The 9547-nt window shown below is 35.6% G+C and overlaps 1 long non-coding RNA gene across 1 annotated transcript; it reads left to right on the forward strand.

The window, feature by feature from the left end:
- Positions 1-6892: 6892 nt before the first annotated feature.
- Positions 6893-8041, forward strand: LOC127512295 (uncharacterized). Its single transcript, XR_007930176.1, has 3 exons — positions 6893-7007; positions 7263-7364; positions 7783-8041. It is a non-coding gene; the product is annotated as an uncharacterized LOC127512295 (long non-coding RNA).
- The last annotated feature ends 1506 nt before the right edge of the window (positions 8042-9547 follow it).

The raw sequence follows: 9547 nt of genomic DNA on the forward strand, positions 1-9547 counted from the left end.
AAAAACATCTTATTCATGTACTCATATGAAGAGATTTGTTTTATTTGTATTATTTATTTAATTTAGGATTTGTTTTAAAGATAGTTTTGTTTTGTTATAAAGATATTTCTATTTCACAATGAAATATGCAGCATTTTGTCTGAGAAATAATAAAAAGACACTTTATCATTTAAATCTCATTTTGTTTAAAAAAAATCGTAGAAAAATCGAGTCGTGAACCGAATCGTTACATCCCTAGTGGCCTGTTGCACAAAGCCGGTTTTAGTTTTTACCTGGGTAAGTTCAAGTTTAGTTTGATCAAATTCTGTTTTTTCGGGTTTATGAAGGTGGATTGGTTTTTAGCGGGGTTTGTTGCTATGGTAACTGACGCTACACGGCTAACCTGCTCCGGAGCAGGTTTTATTCTGGGTTAGAGATCGCAAACCCAAACTCGACCAATCAGCTGTGAGTAAAGTGACATGTATCTGATGCAATAAAGCCACTCCCCCTGTATCTCTCGCTCCAAATTAAATCAGTTTATAGTGAAAACATTTTAGAGACAAAATTTCTCAACATTTGCTGTTAATTATTCATTATATTTATATTAAATAAATTAAAATTATGAATAATTCATGACATATTCATATAATTAGGCCGATTATATTAATTGACAATATTAAACTTTGCTTTTAAATTAAAATAAATATAATACATGCATAATATATAAAGCTTTTAAACAGATTAAGCTTACATGTATTCTTTTGAGCTCTTTATGAAACTATATTAATTATTTGGTCTATTTCTTTGATTCACATGCATTGATATAGTCAGATATTCAGCTGCCTTCTCAAACTTTCACTGCAGCAGCAGTGTTTATTTCTGCTTTGTAAATGCGTTTTATTTCATATTTTTCATAACGATCTCTTAATCTTCGGAAGCGACATGAATTGCGCGGCTCTCTCGCGAGAAGTGAATCAAACTGACGTTCTCCTTGTTCCGTGTGATTGGCTCTTTGCCGCACGTGTCAGACTTTCAGGTGCACACGCTTTGCAAACTCTGGATTAAACCTGAGTTGACAGAGAAAGTTTATACCGAGCGTTGTGCAACAGTTGAACCTGATCTAAACCAGGTTGGATTTATCTGGATTTGTCAACTGCAAACCTACTCTGAAACTCAGAGTTTGTTCAACTAGCTTCATGCAACAGGCCACAGAAATAAATAAAATAAATAAGTCTGAGGGCCAGCACACTGTTTACACAATCTACATATGGTCATCAGTTCTCATTTTCTCTATTAGGCATGACAAAACTTTATCTAGTAGAAATGACACAATTTTTTTAGTAATCTTGACTAAATGAATTTTATGTTCATACAACAAAATTACAACAAATTATTTCAAACAAATTAGATTTTATTGGAAAAATGTAATTCAATTTCGTGGAAAAGTGTTCCTTAATTTAATGAAGTTCTGGTTTTTTTAATGAAGTTTTTTTTTTTTTTTTTTTTTTTTTTTTTTTGTAGCCTACACAAATAAAATGTTTATGTTACAGCTGCAGCTGGTTTGAATGATCTGAATTTGTGCGTTCTCGGCCACATCAAACCACGCCTGGCTTGACTGTTCAATGAATGAATGAATGAATGAATGAATGAGGCATTTATATAGCGCTTTCCTATGTACTACTGTACACCCAAAGCGCTTTACAATCATATCAGAGGTCTCTTCTCATCCACCACCAGTGTGCAGCACTGGATGATGTGACGGCAGCCACAGTACAACGGCACCAGTGCGCTCACCACACACCAGCTGTAGGTGGAGAGGAGAGAGAGTGATGGAGCCAATTCAATGGATGGGGATTATTTGGGAAAAAAAAAAAAAAAAAAAAAAAAGCATTGTTGCATAAATTGTGTTGTGTCGCGAAAAAAATCCCTCGAGTCGTTAATTTCTCATTTATCGCAAATTATATCGTATCTTTCGCATCCCAAATATTTGTAAAATGCAGAGAGTAATGAAATTCGCAAGGCTTGAAATCGTTCAAGGCTTATACGTTAAAGATTGCATATGACCGAACATTTCACCGTACCAATCATTTTTATGGATCCTAAAATTTCACATATAGACAAATGAGCTGCCCTGAGTCCAAACCTATGGGGTTCATCATCACATACATGCAGTTACATGCAGTCCTGACTCCTGTCAGACAAGCTGTCCCACTTCACCCTGATCTGATTTCCTAATATTTCCTAATTTAGTAATAATAGGCCAATTATTCGCGAAAACAGTGGGCAGTAAACTGGCGAATTTCAATTGTCTCATATACTCTCTGCATTTTACAAATATTTGGGATGCGAAAGATACGATATAATTTGCGATAAATGAGAAATTAACGACTCGAGGGATTTTTTTCGCGACACAACACAACTTATGCAGCAATGCTTATTTTTTTTTAGGGATGACGTCATTACACACATCATTTTATTGGTAAAAGGCCAATTAGATGGAAACAGGCTGGTGAGAGCAAATTTCGCAAATTTCGCAAATTTCGCTTTTTTAGGCGTATTCACTTTGTCAATAAATAAAATGCAAAAATTAAATGGAAACTTGAAACTTCATTACCTTATTGGAAATAATCCATTAAACAAGTGGCAATTTGAGGAGTGTGCACTAATATTTTCAGCTCTATTCGTTTGCGCATTGACTTAAGGACACGCCCACAATAAGGGAAATATCATAAATATTCATGTATACCCATTGGAACAGCTTTTCACTGGAACTGAATATTGCACAACACCCCCAAAGTGAAACTCCGCCCCTTTGGTGTGATCACATGGAATTCCAATGACGACTCGTGCGATTTTGGGAGCATAAATAGGCCTACTGGATCAGGATCAATCTGTGAGACAGACTGCCTGATTATACAGTTTATTTCATCCAGGCTTTGATTACCAGCACAATGACTGCAGAAATGTCAAATCTTGGAGGATGGATCACAGAGAAGCCTGTCACCCCAGAGGTGACGGACATCTGCTATGAGGCAGGAGACAGAAAAATCACTCATATAGTAAACACAGTTTTGGTTAAAACAGTAAAATAATCTTAGTGCTGTAAAATGTGTTGGGGGAATTATTTGTTGTCATTTTTAAAAGAACTGTTTTACTGTTCACTTAATGTCACAATACTTTTTACATAAGTTTTCTGATATCTGAATGATAGTAACTCCCTAGAGACTAATAATCATATTAAAATAATAATAATAATACAGGTAATTATAAAATGTGCATGTATTTATTCAGATGAAGAGAGACATAGGCCACGTTCACACAGCAGCAGAATACGGTTGTCAGTCCTGTATTTGAGTCCTTAATATGGTTGTGTTCACACGCAGTACGGTTATTTACAGGAGTGACAACCGCATTCTATAACCGAACTCACACCCTTACATTTTCAGGACTCACAACCGCATTCTCGGAATATTCGCGCTATGTGAACAGTACAGGACTGGACAACTAGTTGTCTGTCACGTCATACAGTGCGAGAGAGCCGCTCTTCTAAGGTGTTTTGTGTGTGGTTTCACTTTCAGTAACTTACTGCGACAGAGATGTGAGCTGTGCGTCATCTTAAGGTGTTAGATCCAGTCACTGTTCTCCACTGGAGCAGCTCATGTCAGTTTTGTGTTTCTTTTCAAATGCCGTGTCATGTGAGAGATGCCGAAAAGGACGTGACACGCGTGTGCAGCGGTTAAAGGAACACTCCACTTTTTTTGAAAACAGGCTCATTTTCCAACTCCCCTAGAGTTAAACAGTTGAGTTTTACCGTTTTTGAATCCATTCAACCGGTCTCGGGGTCTGGCGGTACCACTTTTAGCATAGCTTAGCATAGTTCATTGAATCTGATTAGACCATTAGCATCTCGCTCAAAAATGACCAAAGAGTTTCGATATTTTTAATAATCAAGGAACTTTGCTGCCGATGGCTGCAGCAGGTGCAATGATATTAAGCAGCTTCTCTAACAAATGTCTCCATGGTTGCAAGGCACGCTCCCTGTGCAAGCAGGGTCACAGGCGGTGCGTAATATCATTGCGCCTGCTGCACCCATGGTACGGCAGCAAAGTTCCTTGATTATTACGGCGGAATGAGAGTATAGTTACTAGCCATATCGGCCTAGAAAATCGCAACTTTTCATTTTCCGTCAGTCTTAGTACACGATTTAACTACAGAAGACTCAAGTTTTAAATAGGAAAAATATCGAAACACTTTGGTCATTTTTGAGCGAGATGCTAACGGTATAATCAGATTCAATGAACTATGCTAAGCTATGCTAAAAGTGGTACTGCCAGACCCGGAGATCGGCTGAATGGATTCGAAAACGGTAAAACTCAACTGTTTAACTCTAGGGGAGTTGGAAAATGAGCCTATTTTCAAAAAAAGTGGAGTGTTCCTTTAAAGACTCCGGCTAGCGCATTTACGTGCTGCTGTTGGTTAATGAAGTTTTGATGGATGAACTTGCGGTTCAGTTAGTCTCTTGTCATGTGAAAAAGTAAGAGAATATGGGCTTGACTCTCGCTGCACGTTCATACAGACAGTGTTCCAAACGCTACTGAAAGTTGCTGTGTGAACGAGACATTTTGAGACTCACACCTGTTAAGTAAATGTGGTTGTCAATCCCAAAAAATGACTGTGTGAACGTGGCCTTAATTTTAAGTTATCTCGCGGCCCCCCTGGAGGATCACTGAGGACCTCTAGTGGGCCACAGCCCACAGGTTGAAAAGCACTGACATATTACATTCGAAAATGAGAACTATTGCAGTTCCATCCAAAGAATTATTTATTTATTTTTTGCTAAAAAAAAAAAAAGGTTAACGCATCAAAATGTTTACAGATATAGCTAATAGAAATGCCAATTATCGATCTTATTTTTTTTACTTTATTTTATTTTTTTAATTAATTTATTTTTTGTAAATGTCGACACAATCTTTTTCCGTTTAAATTGAGCGTATAAATTCTATGTAGATACTTGTAGATAATGTGGCAGAAAAACTTTTTTTTTTTTGTCGAGAAAAAGGGCTTTAACGCAAATAAATGTGGTTTCACATGACACAATTAGTCCTTATTTTTGTAATTTTGTCTGTTTTTTAAAATCTAATAAAAGTTAATCAGAAAAATACAGCTGTGCCCGTTTTTGAATATTGCTTGATCAAGTATTGATCTAAATAGTCTTTATAACGAAGACCACAAAAAAAAAACAACAAAAAAAACATGACACTTGTTAATAAAAATAATTTTACGTATACAATTTATTCATATATAATAAAGTTTTGTTTCAACATGGATGATGATAATAAAGCTCCTTAAAAATATCTGCAGCTCATCAAAAATAAAATTGGGGTGTCCGTCAAATGAAGGAAGGCTGTTGGAGTTTCCAATGCTGACAAAAGAAAGGTAAAAGGCCTGTTAAAGTTTGATTTTCAGTTATATTTGAAATTTATTATGAGTTTATGTTATGTCAATTTTTGAGGTTACCATTATGCTGAAGTGTAGACCCTGTGATTAGGCTGTGGCTACATAAAATAAATATATGTTGTTCTCAATGAGCTGTAACTGTGTTAATGTATGAGAAGTTTTTACTTGATCATAACATGCATGCAACAAAAGTCACACTTAGCATATAATCAAGTGTTGCGTAGGCTATTAGATTTTATAGAAATAAATAAAATAAATTAGTCTGAGGGCCAGCACACCGTTTACAGTCTACATATGGTCATCAGTTCTCATTTTCTCTATTAGGGATGGTGGCAAAACTTTATCTAGTAAGAATGACACCATTTTTTTAGAAATTTTGACTAAATAAATTTAAGCTCTTACAACACATTATTTCAAACAATTTGATTTTATTCAATTTCGTGGAAAAGTTTTCCTTAATTTAATGAAGTTTGTTCAACAGCTTTTTTTGAATGTGCACAAATAAAATGTTTAGGTCACAGCTGTGTCTCTGAGAAAAAAAAAATGACCAGAGATTTGATCTTTTCGATCGTTTCGGTGTTATTGAACTCTGAAACCAGAACGAATAACTTTTTTTTGTTTGTTTGTTTGAATGATCTGAATATATGCGTTCTCGGCCAAATCAAACCTCGACTGGCTTGACCAAGGCTTATACATTAAAGATTGCATATGACTGAACATTTCACCGTACCAATCTTTTTTATGGATCCTAAAATTTTGCATACAGGACAAATGAGCTGCCCTGAGTCCAAACCCATGGGGTTCATCATCACATACATGCAGTTACATGCATGACTCTTGTCAGACAAGCTGTCCGACTTCGCCCTGATCTGATTTCCTAATATTTCATAATTTAGTAATAGGCCAATTATTCGTGAAAGCAGTAGGCCTATTTGCGATAAATGAGAAATTGACAACTTGAGGGATTTTTTTAGCGACAAAACTTATGCTTTTTTTTTTAGGGATGACATCATTACACATACCATTTTATTGGTAAAAGGTTTTATTTTTTTTTTATTTTTTTTTTTTTCCAATTAGATGGAAACAGGCTGGTGAGAGCAAATTTTGCAATCTTTTTTAGGCATATTCACTTTGTCAATAAATAAATGCAAAAATTAGATGGAAACGTGAAACTTCATTGTTTTGGAAATAATCCATAAAACAAGTTGCTATTTGAGGAGTGTGCACTAATATTTTCAGCTCTATTCTGTCTTAAGGACACGCCCACAATAGGGGAAGTATCATAAATGTTCATGTAGCTACACCCACTGGAACAGTTTTTTACTAGAACTGAATATTACACAACACCCCCAAAATGAAACTCCACCTATTCATTCAGCCCTTTGATGTCATGTGATTTTGGGAGCATAAATAGTGGATCAGAATCAATCTGTGAGACAGACTGCCTGATAATACAGTTTATTTCATCACCAGCTTTGATCACTAGCACAATGACTGCAGAAATGTCAATGTGTGGTGGCTTTACCCCAGAGAAGGTTGTCACTCCAGAGGAGGAGAAGATCTGCCGTGAGGTATGAGACAGAAATGTAGTAAATGCAGTTTTTGTTAAAACAGTAAAATAATCTTGGTGCTGTAAAATGTGTTGGGGAAAATAATTTGTTGTCATTTTTAAAAGAACTGTTTTACTTTTCACTTAATGTCACAATACTTTTTACATAAGTTTTCTGATATCTGAATGAGATGTAACTCCCTAGAGACTAATACATTCAATCTTGTTAAAATAATAATAATATAGATGAATATAAAATGTGCATTTGTTTATTCAGATGAAGCCAGACATCGAGAAGAAGGCTGGAATCCATTTTAAGGCTTACATTCCTTTAAGCTTTAGGACTCAGGTTGTGGCTGGAACAAACCATCTGGTGAAGGTAACTGAGTGTTTTGTTTTGTTTTGATTTTTATGGATCTTTGAGCTTGTGAATTCATCACTGAAAGTCTTCCAAGGCACAATTTGTATGTTTCTAATATCAACAAGCCAACTGTGGCAGTGTGTCCTAAACGGATGCAATCATGTGTCCAGTAATTTTTCCATCCTCTCTGAATGGTAAAATGCATCAAACCACTGTATAATGTATCTCTGCATTTGTAGCCTAAAAGAGAAAACTTTTCTCAACTCTGTAGCGCTGCTGGACACCCAAATCTAGTCAGCAACGGTCACTGTAGCAGAACTCGCAGAAATTTGCTTGCTGTCATGGAAAATGAATGCGTTTAGTTCGCTATGAATGTGAGTTTTATATGGAAGAGATCACTTATAAATCTGTGTGGATCTCTCCCTCTCTCTCTCAGGTGTACGTTGGAGTGGATAAGTGCATTCATGCAATGATATTTCAAGCTCTCCCCTGCAATGGAGGGGAACTGACTGTGACTGGAGTCCAGCACCCTAAAACCGCCAGTGAACCTCTGATCCCCTTTGATCACTAACCACATGCAGAAAACAGTCTGTCTTCTCTAATAACAGACACACACAATGATCTGCCATACTGTATAGAGGAACTATTGAAAACTGTTTCATTCCTCAATATTAAACTCAATCTTCAAACCCTCAGTGCCTGTGTCAGTGTGTTTATCTGAAGATGTGAACACCACCAAATTCACTTCACTTTACTAAAATAGTTTTATGCTGAAAAAATAAACATAAAGACATAAAAAAAAAAAAAATTAAAAACAAAAAGTAAAATAAAAATGTAAAATGACATTCATTTTTTTTAATTTTAAGATTTAATTGACTGTCTGCATGTCTCTTTTAAAGGGAAAAAAAATACATGATTCCCAAACAGGTGTGTGTTGAAAGATTTTGATGTTGCTTTCTTAAAGCTTTAAAAAACAAAAGCTCTTAAAACTTTAAAACTTTAATGATAATTCTACATGATATATAACACGAGAAAACAGGAGAATGTGAGGTTTGGTGTTGATAAAGGGAACTTGAGCCTTACTGATGGGGCTGTGGAGGCTGGGAAACACCGGCGATAAACAAAATAACCAAGAAATTAGCAATGACACACAATACTCTCACCAGGCTATATATTTGATTAGGCCACAGATACATTCGTAGATTTCAGGTATTATTGTTGTTGACACACTGCAGTAGCAACCTGTAAAACGAATCAAACTATTCAAATTCAAGTTAAAGCTTTACAAATTAAATAAAAAAGCTAAAGACATCAAAGAGTAAAAAACTGTATTAGCCTAAAGTGGTATAGGTTATTCACTTATTGTTTGCTCTGTTGTGTCCTTATTTATCTAAATGCCTGTAATCAATCAGGTAAAACAGCTCAGAAAATGTATTACAAAACTGAATATTACATATTTATGAATTTATGAATTCACTACGTTCGTGTTGTTTACATTACAGGTGCTGGTCATATAATTAGAATATCATCAAAAAGTTCATTTTTTTATTATAAATTATTTTTAAAAATGAAACTTTCATATATTCTAGATTCCCTACATGTAAAGTAAAACATTTCAAAAGTTTTTTTTTTTTTTAAATTTTGATGATTAGAGCGTACAGCTCATGAAAGTCCAAAATCCAGTATTTCAAAATATTAGAATATTTCCTAAGATCAATCAAAAAATGGATTTGCAAAACAGAAAAGTTCAAGTTCTTTAAAGTATGTTCTTTTGTGCACTCAATACTTGATCGGCAGGACATATTACAGCAAATGACTTGCTCCTAGCACAAATTACAGCATCACTGAAGTGTGGCATGGAAGTGATCAGCCTGTGGCACTGCTGAGGCACTATTGAGCCTTCAGATCATCTGCATATTGTTGGATCGACTGTTTCTCATCTTTCTCTTGAAAATATCCCATAGATTCAGGTCAGGCATATTGGCTGGCCAATAAAGCACAGTAATATCATGCTCAGCAAACCACTTGGAAGTGGTTTTTGCACTGTGGGCAGGTGCTAAAGTCCTGCTGGAAAAGGAAATCAGCATCTCCATAAAGCTTGTCAGCAGATGGAAGCATAAAGTGCTCCAAAATCTCCTGGAAGATGGCTGCATTGACTCTGCACTTGATAAAACACAATGGACCAACACCAGCAGACGTCA

The sequence above is a fragment of the Ctenopharyngodon idella genome, chromosome 5 (genome assembly GCF_019924925.1).
Source record: "Ctenopharyngodon idella isolate HZGC_01 chromosome 5, HZGC01, whole genome shotgun sequence".
Lineage (NCBI taxonomy): Eukaryota > Metazoa > Chordata > Actinopteri > Cypriniformes > Xenocyprididae > Ctenopharyngodon > Ctenopharyngodon idella.